Source organism: Bos indicus x Bos taurus, chromosome 6, assembly GCF_003369695.1.
Source record: "Bos indicus x Bos taurus breed Angus x Brahman F1 hybrid chromosome 6, Bos_hybrid_MaternalHap_v2.0, whole genome shotgun sequence".
Taxonomy (NCBI): domain Eukaryota; kingdom Metazoa; phylum Chordata; class Mammalia; order Artiodactyla; family Bovidae; genus Bos; species Bos indicus x Bos taurus.
Window position 1 is genome coordinate 102,585,451 of NC_040081.1, and position 18,093 is coordinate 102,603,543.

Consider the following 18,093-nt stretch of genomic DNA (forward strand, 5'->3'; position numbering starts at 1 on the left):
GGGTCGCACAGAGTTGGAAACAACTGAAGTGACTTAGCAGCAGCAGCAGCAGCAGGCCTCCCTGTCCATCACCAACTCCCAGAGTTCACCCAAAGTCACGTCCATCGAGTCAGTGATGCTATCCAGCCATCTCATCCTCTGTCGTCCCCTTTTCCTCCTGCCCCCAATCCCTCCCAGCATCAGATTCTTTTCCAATGAGTCAACTCTTCGCATGAGGTGGCCAAAGTACTGGAGTTTCAGCTTTAGCATCATTCCTTCCAAAGAAATCCCAGGGCTGCATCTAAATCTCCTTTTAATAAGGATTCCAGTCATATTGGATTAAGGACCACCCCACCTCAATACAACCTCATTAAAAAAATATTATTTATTTATTTATGGCTGTGCTAGGTCTTCTTTGCTGTGTACGGGCTTTCTCTAGCTGCAGTGAGCAGGTAAGAAAGTGAAAGTCACTCAGTTGTGTCCGACTCTTTGCGACCCCATGGACTATAAGGACCATGGAATTCTCCAGGCCAAAATACTGGAGTGGGTAGCCATTCCCTTCTCCAGGGGATCTTCCCAACTCAGGAATCGAACCCAGGTCTCCTGCATTGCAGGCAGATTCTTTACCACCTGAGCCACCAGGGAAGCCCAAGAATACTGGAGTGGGTAGCCTATCCCTTCTCCAGCAGATCTTCCTGACCCAGGAATTGAACTAGGGTCTCCTGCATTGCAGCCAGATTCTTTACCTGGTCCGGATGCACAGGCTTCTCATTGCAGTGGCTTCTCTTGCTGTGGAGCACGGGTTCTAGAGTGTGCAGGCTTCAGCAGTTGTGGCACATGGGCTCAATTGCCCCTTGGCATGTGGAATCTTCTTGGATCAGGCGACTGAACCCGTGTAGCCTGAACTGGTAGATGGATTCCCAAACCACTGGACAACCAGGAAAGTCCAGTACAACCTCATTTTAACTAATTAATCTGTATGACCTTATTTCCAAAAAAGGTCACATTTTGAGACACTGGGAGTTAGAACCTCAATGTTTGGTTTTTTTGGAACTCAATTCAACTCGTAACACCAAGGCCTGTCCCCAGTGCCTCCATTCTCTGGGTGCCTCTTGACCAAGCATTGAGTGCTGCTGCTGCTGCTGCTGCTAAATCGCTTTAGTCGTGTCCGACTCTGTAGGACCCCATAGACGACAGTCCAACAGGCTCCCCCATCCCCGGGATTCTCCAAGCAAGAACACTGGAGTGGGTTGCCATTTCCTTCTCCAATGCATGAAAGTGAAAAGTGAAAGTGAAGTTGCTCAGTCATGTCCGACTCTTCTCGACCCCATGGATGGCAGCCTACCAGGTTCCTCTGTCCATGGGATTTTCCAGGCAAGAGTAGTGGAGTGGGGTGCCATTGCCTTCTACAAAGCATTGAGTAAGTCCTGCCAAATCAACTACCTGACCCTCTCTGATGCTCCTCTTCCCTTGTCACCGAAGCTATGCGCACGCACCTCTTTGATCTCCACTTGCCTTTTCAGTCTGAGATTCAAAGACAGCCAGTGTATCTGTTAATGAGAGTCTTAGATCTGTTCACAGATATTCCAGGTCTACTGGGAACATGGGAGGTCTGCCCTTCCCGCCCTGATTCAGGTCAGGCATGGCCGATGACTTGTTTTAGCCAATGAGCCATAAAGCCAAGTGATATGTCTCTTCCAAGTGGAAACTTTAAAAGCTGGTAAAATTTGCCACCTTTCATTCAAAGTGCCAAAAATATTATGCGTACATGGTTTCAGCTTGGGCTCCTGACTGACTAGAGCCAGCAGAGCGCCCTGCTGGTTCAGGTAGGATGTGAGCAAAAAACAAGATGGTGATATTTGGGTTCATTTGTTACTTGGGCTCCACATAGCTTATCCTGATGTATACACTTAGACAAATCTGACAGGGGTCCTACAGACCCCCTTACCTGGTGAGACAGTCTCAGGATAAACAAATTCTTTCTTGTAGCCTGCATGTGCTGGCTTCTGCCCATCTTCCCATCTTACACTTTGGATTCTCAAATATGTAACATTATGTGAGAATTGAACCATAAAGAAGGCTGAGCACTGAAGAACTGACGCTTTCAAATCCTGGTACTGGAAAAGACCCTTGAGAGTCCCTTGGACTGCAAGGAGATCAAACGAAAGGAGATAAAATGAAAGCAAATGAATGAATCTTTGCCTAACTAAATCCTACCCTTCCTTCAAGCCTCAGGTGGACATCACCTGGTCCATTTTACTACTGTTGGGTGACGCTCTTTTGCCTAGTCACCAGGTCTGTGCCACCTGCTGGCTGTGACACATTCAGTATTTTCCTTTAACCCCTGACCTTCAGATCGCTATCTCTGGTTGTGTCTTCTAGACCATGGGTGGCCCCGGACAGCCACAGTTCCAGGTGATATACACCCCCTCCAAAATGGAGGTGAAGTTTCCTGGGGCCCTTAGCTCTAGGTGGGGCCGTCTGCCTGCAACAGCAGCTTCGACTAAGCCGGCGGCAGAGCTGCTAGCTTGGAGGAGCTCAGCAGCGGGACCCCAGCTCCTCCTGGGCACAAGTCGCCGGGTCCACTGCGCAAACTCCGGCCTCCTCGAAACTCTCCTCCTGGCAGAACAGCTCCCGGCAACGTCCCCGGGCTGGGGCGGGGCAAGCGTCCGGCCCTACCCTCTGACTGGCAGGAGGACGGGCCAACCGGAGGGGCGCCCCGGGTGAGGGGCGGGGCCGCGCTGCGAGCAGGGCGGCGGGCGGCTGAGCGAGCTGCAGCCGGGAGTGTGCGGCACGCGCCGGCCGGCTGCCCGGAGCACGGTCACCCGGCGTCGCTGCACCTCGCCTCTCGCCCAGCCGAGCCACGCGCGCATCAGCCCGTCTTTCTCATTTGCTTCTTTCGATTTTTTTTTTTTTTAAATTTTGCATGAATCCTTCTTCCGTTCCGTTTTGTCCTTTTTAAGGCGGGGGCGGTGGCAGCGTAGCTCGGGGCGGGGAGGGGGCGGCCGGAGGATGCGGTGCGGGGCTGCACTCGCTACGCCCGCTGCTGCTGCTGCTGCTGCTGCCCGGCTCGGGCCTGAGCACCGAGCAGGTGGGTACAGGTGCGCGGGGGGGCGGGAGGCGCGCGCTGGTCAAAGGGAACCCGCGGACCCTGCGATCGATGGGGCTGGCACAGTGGCAAGGGAGGCAGTGACCGGTGCCGCCCCGCCCCATCGCCCACCTGCCTCTACCCTCCTCCAGCCTTTCGCGCCCCCTTTAATACCGCTGCCACCTTCGCATCTCACCTCCGAGGTTCCCCACCCTTCCGTTCCCATCCCCCACTCCCTTCCAAATCCCCCTGCGGCGTATCCCGTCCGGAGGACTCTGCGTCGCCTCCCTACAGACGCTTCCCCCGCCTCTCTTCCTCACGCCACCCCCATTTCCACTCCTCTCCCCATTCCGCCCCCAATCTGTGGAGGGGGATGGGGACCCACCGGGTGCGTCCCGGGAGTGGCGCGGGGGATGGGGGGGCGTGGTCGGCCGGTTCCCTGGATGTCCCACCCACTGAGTAGGTCTGGGTCCCCCGGATCTCGGCCGGGCGAGATGGCCCAGAGGATGGAGCCCCAGGGCCGCGCCTTGGAGGCTGGGGGCCGGGAGGGCGAGGCCGCCCCACCCCACGCATTGCACACCCCCACGCTGCTCCGCCCACGTGGGCGCCGGGGAGGAGGCTAGAGAAACGCGAAGAAAGGCTGGTACCCACCCTCCTGCCTGGCCGGCGCGTCCTGGGCGCACTCGGCCTCCGGAGATGGCGCACAGGGATTGGTTCCCGCGGGGCCCGGCACCTTGCCGGATGCCCTGCGTTCAGGCCAGCCACCTCTCGGGCCTCCCGCGCCTTCGCCCCCCGGCCCCTTCGCTCCATCACTCCACCCTCCTGGCTTCAGCTCCTGAGGATCCGATCTTGTCATCCCTGATAGAGGCTGCTTCCCACGCTGGAGCCTTTTACCTAAAAGCAGCCACCACCCACCCTCCACCCCCACCTCCCGCGTACACACCACCAGCACCATCCCTCCCCACACACTCTGGTCTGCCCTTCTCCGGACGTCTGGGGCGGCCTGGGCTCTGCGCCAGCCTCTGCCCAGCTCTGTAAGCTCCAGAGATACTGTATCTAACCCTGGTCCTCCTCCGCCACCCCCACCCCTTCCTTGCACACTCACAGGCACACTGTCCTTGGCCTTTGCTTGTGCTGTTCCCCCTCGGAACATCCCTACTTCAATTGGATAGCTCCTTCTAGAAGAAGGCAGGGAGAGCACGGCGGGCCACCCTCCCCTGCCCCCCACCTGAGTGTCCCTGTATGACAGAGCTGGACACACTGCCATCCTATCCAATAGCCTCCGCCTCCCTGATCAGACTAAGAGGTCCTGGAGTAGGGTGCAGGTAGCCTCAGCTCTTCACAGGGGGAGTCACCCAGAGTAAATATCTGGTCTAAGGGTATACCCCCTCCCATCTCAGGGTGACCCACTGGTGGGGGCCAAGGCTATAGGAGGGGCCCGCTTCTTTTCCAGGGCCTTGAGCAGGTGGGTGGCTCTCCCATGAGCCGGAATGGATGAGGAGGAGGGGCAGATTTGGAGATGGGATGGGGTGGTTAGGAGCCCCCCTTCTTTCCTGCCCCTAGGATGCTTGTCCAGCAGGACATTTGTTAACTCGCTGCTCTGAGCAATCTTTGTTTTGTACAACTCGGTGGAGGCTAATGGATGATTGCAAAGCTTTTGTTGTTGAGACGCCTGCCTGTGGTTTGTAATGCTAAACATCCCTGTTCAGTCTGGGGTGGAGGTGTTCACTCTTGCCTTGAGTCTTGTCCTAGCGAGAAGCCCCTCAAAAGGGTCAGAATATGGTTCCAGCAAATGAATTCATTGCCATTTTTTCTCCTTCACAAATCACCTACAGCTCCCCCTGCCTCCATGACCTCCTCACAAGTTCTTCCCATCCCGGCTTCCCTGGACCACCTCTCCCTCTCCCTGCCACAAAGTCTGAGGCAGACACGCCACCCCTGTGTCCCCAGATTGTCTTCACATTTAGGGGTTCCCCACAGGCTGTGTTTCCTCCCCAAAAGTTTCCCCTCCTTTGTGTGTCTGGAGAACTCCTATTCATATGACATCCCAGCTCTCGTGGTGGGAGATTCTGTGGTGGAGAGTCTTGTGGTGTTCCTTGATTCTGCTCAAACAGATTGTGTGGTTCTCTTATCTCTCACGTCTCTGCTGGCTCAGACGGTGAAAGAATCCGCCTGCAGTGCAGGAGACCTGGGTTCGATCCCTGGGTTGGGAAGATCCCCTGGAGAAGGGAATGGCAACCCACTCCAGTAATCTTGCCTGGAGAACTTCATGGACAGAGAAGCCTGGCTGGCTACAGTCCGTGGGGTTGTAAAGAGCCGGACACCACTGAGCGACTAACACACACTTAGTTCTCGCAGAACCTTATATCTGTACATTGTATAATATTTATGTCATTTTTCCTTAAGAAGACCTTGCCCACCAGAGATGAGAGGCACAGTGAGATCTGAGAGGCAGCACGTGTTTGGTGGGGCTCTGTCTTCCTGGGGAGGCACCTGTACTGTCAGCGCTATAAGAGAGACACGTGCAGAGGGAGAGAGCATGACAGCTCCCTTCCTCCAACTTGAAGGCTTCACGAGGAGGAGGCAGGATGGCGCTCCCCTCCCTTTTTTTTCTTTTTAAATTTATTTTTGGCCATGCTGGGTCTTCATTGCTGTGAGGGCTTTTCTCGAGTTGAAGAGAGTGGGGACTACTCTCGAGTTGTGGTGCATGGGCTTCTCATTGTAGTGGCTTCATTTGTGGAGCACAGACTCTAGGGTGCTTGGGTTTCAGTATTTGCAGCACTAGGGCTCAGTAGTTGTGGTTCCTTCCTGGGCTCAAGAGCACAGGCTCAATAGTTGTAGCGCCCGGGCCTAGCTGGTCCGCTGCACGTGGAATCTTCCAGGGCCAGGGATCGAACTCATGTCTCTGGCATTGGCAGGTGGATTCTTTACCACTGAGCCACCAGGGAGGCCCCCGGAGCCCGATTTCTTAGTGCACAGAGCACGTTGAGGCTGGGAGATGAGTGGCAGAAAGAACAGTTTCTGAGGAAGGCATTAACCAACAGCAGTTGCCCCTGTGTGCTGTGGTTTGTTTATCTCCCTAAGTGTTAAGGGACCCTCTTGCCAATGCAGGAGACAAGAGGCTGGGGTGAATCCTGGTTCTTCTCTCTCTGCCTCCTTCCCCTCTGTGGTTGGACCAAACTGCAGGGCTCCTGAAGCTGCGCTCACTGGTGTCCTGTTCTTGACAGCTGTGTGATCTTGGGCAAGAGGATTAACCTCTCTGAGCCTCTATTTCCTGTACAAATAAGGGCAGTGGTCCGACTTTGGCTTAATTGGTGTGGGGATCAGAAGTGTGGCCTCTGGGCATCTGAGGCACTTAAATAAGTGGTGATGATGATGATTCAATGGACACGAACTTGGGCAAACTCTGGGAGATGGTGAGAGACAGGGAGGCCTGGCATGCTGCAGTCCATGCAGTCCCAAAGAGTTGGACACGACTTAGCGACTGAACAGCAACAACATGATGATGAAGGAGTGTGTGATACGTGATTTGGAAAAATAAACCCTTTAGCTTTGTCACAGAGTAAACGCCCAGGTTAGAGGCCCTCACCTTCTTTGTCCTTCCCAAGCTAACATCATCAGGCCAATAAGCTAAATATTCAATAAGCAAGAATGAAAGATGAAAGAGATGGGTGCCATGTTGACTAATTCCAACTGTGCAGACTTGTGTGAGAAGGTGCTGAGAACGGTGCCAGAATCCTGAACTCAGAGTCCACTGGCCCCAGAGCAGATCCTCTGATGCCTCTTTTGTCTGGACTTTTTCCTGCTCACTGCTGGAGTCATCTCCATCCATTTCTTAGGAAAACTCTTTAAAAAATTATTGAAATACAGTTGATTTACATTGTTATGTTAGTTTCAAGTGTGCAGCAACATGATTCAGTTATATATATATTTCAGATTCTTTTCCATTATAGGTTATTACGAGGTATTGAGCCTAGTTCTCTGTGCTGTATAGTAAGTCCTTGTTGGTTGGTTCCCTGTTTTAGGGAAAACCCTTAATGAAAATAATGATCATAGGCTGAAGCTATCAGCTAGGTGAGGTGGGCTGTGAAGGAACAGGGCTGGGTTACAGGACGTGTGCCGAGGAACCAGCTCAGACCCTACTGGCTGTGTGACCTTGGGCAAGTCACTTAACCTCTCTGTGCCCAGTTCCTTTCTTGTGATGTTCACTGAATGAAAACAGCTCTCTATGGTTGCTTAAACTCCCACTCTTGCCATGAATTATCTTAATTTAAACTGCCTAGCAGCAGGCAGGGTAAGGATTGCATGAACCCCCTTGTTAGGGGCTGTGTCTGGAGATGGAGCTGGAAGAACTAAGCAGTGGTGGAGGCGGGGGATGGTCTCCCTCCAGAGCTTAGGTGTTGCTCCACGAAGCACGCCGATTCCTGTAACGGAAAGACAACTTTCCTGCAGGACTGGTGTGAGAAATCAATCAGAAGAGCCTTCTTAGTGCTTTTAATAGAAACATGTTACCTTAAAGCCAGTAGTAGCTGTTGGTGTTGCTGTAGCCTGAGGCTCAGAAAAAGGCCTGCAGGCTGGCCACCAGAGGGACCTTGGCTTGTCACTCTAGCCCTGAATGCCTTCGGAAAATGTTTTCTTTTCTTATGCCTTTCCAAAGCCAGAGGGACAGCACGGGCACCGTGGGTCAGCAGTGAGGAGCAAGGGCCAGGAAGGGGGTCCTGGGGCCCTCACGGTGTGAAGGGCAGGGGTCAGGAGCCTCACCTGTAGGGAGTGGGAAGGGGCACTAGTGTTTGAGGGAGTGACCCAGGAGGTCTTAATTACCAGGGTGTAATTAACATGCTGGTACCCAGCAGTGGGGCTTCCCAGGTGGCGCCAGTGGTAAAGAACCTGCCTGCCAATGCAGGAGACATAGAGGTGGGTTGGATCCCTGAATTGGGAAGATCCCCTGATCCCCTGGAGGAGGGCGTGGCAACCCTCTCCAGTATTCTTGTCTGGAGGATCGCATGGACAGAGGAGCCTGACTGGCTACGGTCCATAGAGTTTCAAAGAGTCAGACACGACTGACACCATTTAGCTTGCACGGGGCAGCAGAGAGAGGGCACTGGGGTTCTCAGAGTGAGGGAGGAGCCAGCTCCCCAGTGGGGAGGGGGCCTCTGCTCTTGTCTTTGGTGATAGTATTTATTTTCAGAACCACAAGGAATACTGTTCCTCTCACTGAGATCTATGGAAATGAATTGAGACAAATGCTGTTTTCCTTAATGGAAACATCGCCTGAGTACATACCAAAGGCCAGACTATCTACAAGCTATGGCTCATCCACCCGGTGCTTGATGTTGTAAATAAAGTTTTATTGGCACCCAGTCATGCCCATTTGTGTACCTGCTGTCTATGGCTGCTTCTGCCCTGTACTGGCAGAGTTGGGCAGTTGGCGCAGACATCTGTCAAGTCAGAAACATTTACTACCTGGCCCTTTGCAGAAGTTTGCTGCCCCCTGGTCTGTGCTCTCTCCCTGGTTTGAGTTCACCCAGTCCTGAACACAACCCCAGGGGCTTCCCTGATAGCTCAGTTGGTAAAGAATCTTCCTGCAATGCAGGAGACCCTGGTTCAATTCCTGGGTCGGGGAAGATCCCCTGGAGAAGGGATAGGCTACCTGCTCCAGTATTCTTGGGCTTCCCTTGTGGCTAAGCTGGTAAAGAATCTGCCTGCAATACGGGAGACCTGGGTTCCATCCCTGGGTTGGAAAGAGCCCCCGGAGAAGGGAAAGGCTACCCACTCCAGTATTCTGGCCTGGAGAATTCCATGGACTGTATAGTCCATGGGGCCACACAGTCAGACGCGACTGAGTGATTTTCACTTGGATACAACCCCGGAGGAAGATGCTTGCATTTCTCATTTTATTGGTGGGCACATAGAGGCTCTGAAGTCTACCCGGGGTCACAAAACTGGCAGCCCATGTTATTTTTTTTTTTTTTTTGAGAAGGGGAAGAATTTATATTTTTTGTTAGCTTCTAATTGAATCTTATACATGTTCAGAGAATGTGGTTCCGTATGATACCTATTGTTAAAAATTTCGATCCCACAGTTTCTTAATGTCCCGGTACCTGATGACTTCTTAAAATATCTTTTAAATATATACATATAGTTCAGTGGCATTGAGTATTTCATAGTGTTGTGTAACCACCATCAGCATCCATCTTCAGCACTTTTCCGTCTTCCCAAACTGGCAGGTCACATTCTTAACCATGACCCCATCCTGCCTTGTGGGTGTTTTGTAGAAAAAAGCAAGCATCAGCAGCATTATAATTTAGCACAGGAGGCTTTGGTGGAAGCCTTGGGACTGGATGCTGGTTCTGCAACATACTGACCGTGGATGATGGTCTGTTCCCTTTGAACCCTCTGGAGCTCAGTGGCTTCATTTGTGAAATGGGCATAGCCCCAGGCCCTGTCCCTGCAGACCACGTGGGTGCGAGGATGAGATGCAGAACAGAGGGGAAGGCCCAGCCTCGTGCGCTAGGTAGTATCTGTGATGCTGTCCCTGGAACAGCCACACCTGAAACAGCTGTGAGGTCGGTCTGTCCTCTCTGTGTGGCTCGTGTGTCCCTTTATCCTTTCCAGGTCCTGGAATCATCCACAGGCCCCGTCGTGTATCCTAAAGCCCCAGCTAGACCCCAGGGGACCCGTGTGCTGTGTGGATGCCGCTTTCTCCCCTGCAGCCCAGACTTGGCTGAAGGGCCACTCTAGGGAATGAAAGGAGGTTCTGTTGCGGCCATCCTGGGGCTGCCAAGGGCCGCCCATCGTGGCAGTAATGCCCTTGTGTGTGCCAGGTCAGGGGATGCGCTGGCTCGGCCTGCTGGCCCCCGAGCCTCCATCTCGGCTGTATTTTGATACAGGAGCCCTGGACTGGCCCCTGGCCCCTTCCCCAGGCCTGGGGGGAGTGGGACACACCACCGAGGAGTGTCCTGCTGCCCTTGTGAGACAGATCCTGAGGATTCCAGGCATCTGCAGTGGAGGCGTGCTGCCGTCCATGGGGTCGCGAAGAGTCGGACACAACTTAGCGACTGAACGGCATCAAATGGTGGAGGTGAGAGTGATCTGGTAAAGTCGCTTTCTACTTCTTCTAGCTTTGGAAAGTCCATCTTCTCTCTTTTCCATTTCTATTCTGGTACTTCTGGAGGCTGATCCCTCCTACCTGCTTTCTGAGACATGGGGTTTTATTTTATTTAGCAGAATCACCACCTGACTCTTCTGTTGAAACAATTCTTTTTTTTCCTCCTTTCCCCTGTACTTTTTAAAGCTGAGCTGGAATTCAAGATTAGCCATTTTAAAATATACAAATTAGTGGCATTTAGTATTAATATATTCACAATGTTGTACAGCCAATACCTCTGGGTTTAAAAACAGTTTCATCACCCCCAAGGAAAACCCCTTCCCCCTCCCCCAGCCTTTGGCAGCCACCCACCTGCCTTCTGTCTTTGTGATTCCCCTGTTGTGGAATTTCATATACACGGACTCATATATAATGTGTGGCCTTTTGTGTCTTCTTTCACTGAGCATAATGCCCTCAAGATTCATCCAGATCATAGCATGCGTCCATACTTCAGTCCTTTTTAAGGCTGAGTAATGTTCCATTGTAAGGATTGGCTACATTTTGTGACCTATTCATTATTTCCATTTCAAGGATGGACGCTTAGGAGGTTTTCACCTTTTGGCTATTGTGCAGACTGTTTGAAGCATGGCTTAAAGTGTTAAAACTTTCTTCCTGGGGCCCTAGCTGCCAAGGTTCTGTTCTGGTGTTTCCACTCTCTCTTCCCAGTACTCACTAATTCATCTGTTCAGACACTCATCAGATAGCTGTGGATGTGTCCTCCCTGCCCAGTTCTATGCTGGGTACCTCCAGCCTTGACTTGCTCTTGATACCTGGAGAACGGTTTATTGATTTCTCACTTTCCAAGCCAGAGTGTGGGAGTACCCAGAGGCAGGAGGGCCGGCACGGGGCACCCGAGTGGCCCAGAGAGGCAGCTGGCACAGGCAGGGAGCCCAGCCACCTTTCTGTGTGTTCCTGGAATGTGCCAGATGCTTTGCAGTTAGGTCTGCCCCTTGCTTCCTGGCCTCTTCATCTCCTGCCCGCTCCAGAACTGGCTTCTTCTCACCCTTGATATCAGCTTAAATTTCCCCTCTTTGGAGAGGTCTTCCCTGCCCTTCCCTGGGAGATGCCCACCTGCCCCCTCCACTGTTACTGTCCCCTTTGTCCCCTTGTTGCTTCTGACATGAAGATCTGAAGTGGGTTTGTTTCCCCATTTGTGATCATGGCCCTGGTCCTCATAAGCTAGACTGAAAGCACCGTGAGGGCAGGAACCTAATCTGTCATGTTTTCTGTCTCCTAGCATAGGACGTAGGCATGCAGTAGGTGCCCAAGAAATGTGTTGCTACCGCTTGGAGTCAGATGTGAGTTAATTTCCTACCTTCACCTTGCTAGCTTGATGATCTTGAGCCTGTTATTTAATCTTTCCCAGCTTCACTTTTTTCTTCTGTTCAGTATGGAGAAAGTCCAGTGTCCCGAGCCTTTGGGGTTAGTGTGGAGGTCAGAAATAACTGTGTAGATGGCCCAGAGCCTGTCGGTATACAGTAGATGTTAGTTAGCACTGCTGCTGCTGGTGGTTCCAAAAGTAGTGCTCAGAATACTTGTGAATGAGTCTCCTAAGTCATGTGCTCGTGTGCCCTGGAGAGTGGAAAATGTACTCTGAATTTCAAAGACTTTGTGGGAAAAAGAGAATGAGGAAGATCTCAGTAGTAACTTGAACATTGATTACTTGTTACAACGGAACCATTTTGGATATATTGGCTACGTGAAATGTATTATTAAAATTAGTGTCACTGGTTTATGTTTACATTTTTTAACGTGGGTACTAGAAATTTAAAATTGCATTTGGGGTTCACATTGTATCTGGGGGGACAGTGCTGCTCCAGAGGTTGGTGGCTTTGCCTTTGTGAAGTGTGTGGCCCTGGGTAAGTGAGTCACATTTCTTCCATGCTTCAGTTTCCTCCTCTGTAAACAAGAAGCTCGATCTGATGACGAACAATGACACTGCACATTTGAGGGCCTCCTGTGTGCCCCTGAAAGGACCCATAGCCCCATGAACACGAGTGGCTGGGTCCCTGCCCATGGCAGCTTTCAGTCTGAGAGAGGGGAGACCCAAATAAAACACAAACCCCGTCACTAAGACTGTGATTACTCTCTGAAGGGTATAAGTAAGGATATCTGACAAATAATGATAGAGTGAAGAGGGCTGGGTCTCTAGCTCGGAGAGGTCAGGGCTGAAACTTCAAAACCTTGGCCACCTGATTCGAAGAACTGACTCATTTGAAAAGACCCTGATGCTGGGAAAGATTGAAGGCGGGAGGAGAAGGGGACGACAGAGGATGAGATGGTTGGATGGCATCACCGACTCAATGGACATGAGTTTGAGTAAATTCTGGGAGTTGGTGATGGACAGGGAAGCCTGGGGTGTTGCAGCCCATGGGGTCGCAAAGAGTCGGACATGACTGAGTGGCTGAACTGAACTGAACTGTGAGGAGAGCTGGGGTGAATCCACCTACAGCCTGGGGCGTGATAAGCTCTGTAACTGGCAGCCAAGATGAACACTTTGGGATGACCTGAGAGCGCTGAAACATTGGGCCACTCTACTCAGAGTCGCCTCCACTCAGCAGTTCTGGCGTTTTTCATCCCTCTGCATATAATAACCGTACCAGAATTTTTATGTTCTGTGAAGAATTTTCAGTTCATTTCTCAGAGGCCCCCCAGGGAATGTGGGCTTCCCCTGTGGCTCTGCTGGTAAAGAATCCGCCTGCAGCGCGGGAGACCTGGGTTTGATCCCTGGGTTTGATCTCTGGGTTGGGACCATCCCCTGGAGAAGGGAAAGGCTACCCACTCCAGTATTCTGGCCTGGAGAATTCCATGGACTGTATAGTCCATGGGGTCGCAAAGAGTTCGACAGGACTGAGCGACTTTCACTCGCCCAGGAATACGGAGATCTCGCTTCTGAGCATCTCGTGGGCGGGGCTGCGCCATGGTCAGCGCTGATTGGATGAGGGCCACTGATGCTCTGGTCGTGGCAAGCCTGTGTTCTGGTGTTGTGCACCTTCACTGCTGGAGACCGCATCTTCTCTGCTTTCTGCATTTGGGAGGGAGGCTGTATTGAGCTCCTCTTGATCTTGCCAGAAGCCACGAGGAGGACAAATCACTTCACCGTTGGGAGCTCTGGCGTTAGGGGTGAGGGTCACACCCGGACCCCGGCCAGGTGCGTGTGCTTCACGTGGAGAAATGCCCGGGGAGGCTTTGTCCCAGTTTTTCACGGGTCAGGGGCATTCTCATCTTCCACACACACACACCTGCCAGCAGGTGCCTGACCTTGTGCGCCTGCTGGGTGGGGGCTTAGGGGTGGGCCTTGCACACGTGTAAGTGAAAATGGGTTATTGCGGGCGACAGTGAGTCTTTCTCTCCAGCCCTCATTAGGCCGCACTTATTGCTGGAGAACGAGTGACTTACCTGAGGTTGCCCACGTGGAAGTCGCAGTGGTGGGGATGGGGGGTCAGATCTCTGGCTACTCTGACAGTTGCTGATTACTTCTGAAAAGAATGCAGCCACCTTCACCTGTGTTCAAGGCCCCCGTGGCCTGCTTCCAGCTCAATTCCTGTATCTCCCCCAGTGAATGGTGCCCCTCTCCTAAGCACTGTCCCTTCTCCTAGACCCTTGCTTGCCAGCTGCCTCTGCCCACAACAGCTCCCTCACCCACCCCCGCTTGTGAAACCCTGCAGGCTCCAAAGCCCAGCTTGGATGGTGGGGCCCCAGGAGGGACCTATCAGCTTGATCTTCAAGTGAAGATACAGTGAATGAAGTCAGTGGGGCTGGATTAAGACAGGAAGAGCCTGGAGGCAGAGGAACAGACTAAAGAGGCTTCCTCCTGCTCTGCGCAGGGTGTCAGGGCCTGCCCCTGCGTCTGTCCTCCCAGGCCTTCACCAGAGCATGCATCCAGCCATACTGTCTGCCTGCCGTTCCTGAGGGGGTCCAGCCTTTGCACATGCCGGTCCCTCTGGCAGATCTGCCCATTAGTCTTCCCTACCCCATTCACTTGATGAACATCCTCTGCATGTGCTGAGCGTCCATCATCAGCCTTATTTCCTCCAGAAAACCTTCCTTGACAGTACTTCCACATTTGCAGGCCATGTTGCATGTGTCCCTGGGGCTCCTGCTGCCCTGGATTCTGTATTCCAGCTGCCAGTGATTTGCCGGACTTTCCTGCTAGACAGAAGGTTCCAGGAAGTGGAGATGCTGCCTGGTCCACAGGGGGCCTCCCATAGCCCGGCACAGGGTCGGGCCACCGTGGGTGGTCAATAGCTTTTGGCCTTTAGCCTCAGTGTTTGGTGTTGATAGTATGATGACTGATTTGTCTTCACGTCTGAGCCAGGAAATGAAAAATGAGTATGTTTCATCTGCCTATAATGTCAGTGTTGGGAGGGACCTTAACCGAGTGCCGTTGGTTCTTCTCTCTGTTGTTTGCATCAAGTCCATTCTGCCCTTAATAAGCCCCACTCCTTCATGGCAGCGGCCACCTCTAGTGACATCAACTCTCCAAACCTTGGATGCCTCAGTACTTGCGACTGAAACATCCCTGGTTGTTCCGTCAGTCCCGAGATGACAGTTGTGAGGCATCTTCTGTTGTTGTTTAGTCTGTAAGTTACGTCTGACTCATTGTGACCCCATGGACTGTAGCCTGCCAGGTTCCTCTGTCCATGGGAATTCCCAGATAGGAATACTGGAGTGGGTTGCCATTACCTTCACGAGTGAAGCTTCTATGAAACTTAATAAGGTTTTCCTTCTGCACAGGGGGGTTTCACTGCCTTACTGTGCAGCCTGCTTTTACTTTAGGGCAGAAAAAAAAATGTTGGAAAGCTGTTCTTCAGAATCCAAACCATGTTCTTGTGTTCACAGGTCATACTTCTTGTTAAAGTGGTCTGATTTTTCCATTTCTCCAAAGCTGCACCTCAGAACATGCTCTGGAAGGCACATCTCTCTTTGGAAATTGGCAGGGCTGCGTCGTGTGCCAGGGCAGCTGGGCAAGTGAGCTCATTAAGCCTGGCAGCAATTAAGTTTCTGTGGCAAGTCTTGGAGCCTTTCAGAATCAGGGCCAGAAGAGGTTCTTTTGCCCACCAGACACCTTATTTTGAACAAAGGCCTGGATGCCCCCCGGATTCTGCCTAATCTGTTTAAACTATTGGGCAAATGGGTGTTTTACTTGCATGATCTGTCTCTCCCTGGAAATTTTCCAGATACCCAGGACGAGTCCAGTTTATGAGGGCTTGGGCATTACAGATCCCCTGAGTTTTCTATAGACATGGCTAAAGGTGCATGCAAGACATTCATGCATGCATGCTAAGTCCATTCAGTTGATTCCCCACTCTTAGTGACCCTATGGACTATAGCTGTCCATGGGATTCTCCAGGCAAGAATACTAGAGTGGGGTGCTGTGCCCTCCTCAAGGGGGTCTTCCTGACCAGGGATGGCACCCACATCTCATTATGTTTTCTGCATTGGCAAGTGGGTTCTTTACCACTAGCAAGATGGATGCAAGATACTTCATACCAAAATACATAAATAATCCTGTAGCTGGAGAGGATATCAGAAATTGGGAGTGCCCCAGCTAGAAGATGGGGGAGGAGTTCTGGGTGCCCTAAACCTCAGGTGTTTACAACATACATTGTAAATTTTGGGTTTCATAATTCATAAGCTCCTGGATTGTAGTTTCACTTTCTGGAGCAGAGGGCTTTGTAGGTAAACTAAGAGGTGGTGGGGAGGGGTGTTAACACTCCCAGGCAGGCATGTGCGCTGATCATTTTGTGGTGTCTTACCTGTTCATTGTTGCAGCTGTAGAAAAGTCTCTTGCTCATTAGATCTTTGTTAGCATCTGTGCTAGGTCTGTGAAAGCAATGCCATGGCACTTGAAAATACCTGTGGAACCATCCTTTTCCACCTTGGTCTGAAGCACTGAATTGTTATAACACTTCTCATCATCACATGTCATGAACAGGATCCTCAAAATGTTGTGAATGGCTCTCTCTCTCCTCTGTGTGGGAAGGTCAAACTGTAGCCTCAAATTCTCCACCCCAGGAAGCTGGTAATGGACATTATTATAGTTGGTGTTCCATGACTACTGGGTGAGTAATTGATTTGCTTCTGTTTACCGGAACCAGAGAGAAAAAATCAGGATGGATTAGAAAGTGAACCATTTAAGAACCTAAAAATTGTGGGAGAGGTAATTTTGTATCTGAATTAAAAGAGTTAGCTCTTTGAAGTTCTTGCTGTGACATTGGTTTGATTCATCTAATGCAAAATAACGTAGTAAAGGAGGAATAGACAAACTAAAATGACATGGGACATATAGAAAACAAAAAGTAATGTGGAGGATGTAAACTCAACTATATCAGTAATATTAATAACATTAAATGTGAATGGATTCAACAAACCAATCAAAAGGCAGATTGTTAGACTGTATTAAAATGACTTAACTTTATGGTGTCTACAGGTGTATACCTCTTTAGACTCAGATATACAAATAGATTGGAAATAAATGTATGGGAAAATATACACCATTCGAAGAGCAGCTATACGAAAGCGACAGTGACTATACTGGTACCATGTGTGGGCTTAGTCGCTCAGTCGTGTCCAACTCTTTGCAACCCCAGGGACTGTTGCCCACCAGGCTCCTCTGTTCATGGGGATTCTCCAGGTAAGAATACTGGATTAAGTTGCCATGCCCTACTCACTGCTATCATACCAGATAGATTTAAAATAAAAAAGCAGAGATAAAGAGGGATATTTTATACTTACATTTAATTATACAACCTAGGCAGCATATTAAAAAACAGAGACATAAGTTTGCCAACAAAGGTCCGTCTCGTCAAGGCTATGGTTTTTCCAGTGGTCATGTATGGATGTGAGAGTTGGACTACAAAAAAAGCTGAGCGCCGAAGAATTGATGCTTTTGAACTGTGGTGTTGGAGAAGACTCTTGAGAGTCCCTTGGACTGCAAGGAGATCCAACCAGTCCATCCGAAAGGAGATCGGTCCTGGGTATTCATTGGAAGGGCTTATGTTGAAGCTGAAACTCTAATACTTTGGCCACCTGATGCAAAGAGCTGACTCATTTGAAAAGACCCTGATGCTGGGAAAGATTGAGGGCAGGAGGAGAAGGGGACGACAGAGGATGAGATGGTTGGATGGCATCACCGACTCGATGGACATGGGTTTGGGTGGACTCCGGGATTTGGTGATAGACAGGGAGGCCTGGCGTGCTGCAGTTCATGGGGTCACAAAGAGTTGGACACGACTGAGCGACTGAACTGATACTGATACTGAATGATAAAAGGGTAAATTCAACAAGAAGATATAACAATTATAAACACATACGCACCTAACAGCACAACACCCAAATATATGGAGCAAACACTAATTGAAAAGAACGGAGAAGTAGATAATTCAGCAGTAATAGTTGGATATTTCAATATCCTACTTTCAGTAATGGATAGAACAACTAGCTGTCTAGTAAGGAAGACAGTAAGGAAGTAGAAAACTTGAACTACACTATAAACTACACTATAAACCAATCGGACTTAACAGATAGCAATAGAATACTCCACCAACAACATCAGAATATGTATGTGTATATATGTGTTGTGCTCAGTCATTCAGTCACGTCCAACTTTTTGCGACCCTATGGACTGTAGCCCACCAGGCTCCTCTCTGTGGGATTTTCCCAGCAAGAATACAAGAGTGAGTTGCCATGCCCTCTAGGGGATCTTCCCAACCAAGGGATCGAACTCATCAATCCCACATTGCAGGCGGATTCTTTACCATCTGAGCCACCAGGGAGATCTGTGTGTGTGTGTGTGTAAATAACATATTTTTAATTGAGGTATAATTGAGGCATAATACATTAGTTTCAGGTGTATAACATAATGATTTGATATTTG

General features: G+C 50.8%; 1 protein-coding gene across 1 annotated transcript in view; it reads left to right on the plus strand.

The window, feature by feature from the left end:
• The first annotated feature begins 2,742 nt into the window (after positions 1-2,742).
• JAKMIP1 (janus kinase and microtubule interacting protein 1) overlaps positions 2,743-18,093 on the plus strand; it is a 155,013-nt gene continuing 139,662 nt past the window's right edge. Inside the window, exon 1 of the mRNA XM_027544995.1 lies at positions 2,743-3,070. The gene's annotated coding sequence lies outside the window, so the exon portion shown is untranslated. The remainder of the gene's footprint in view (positions 3,071-18,093) is intronic.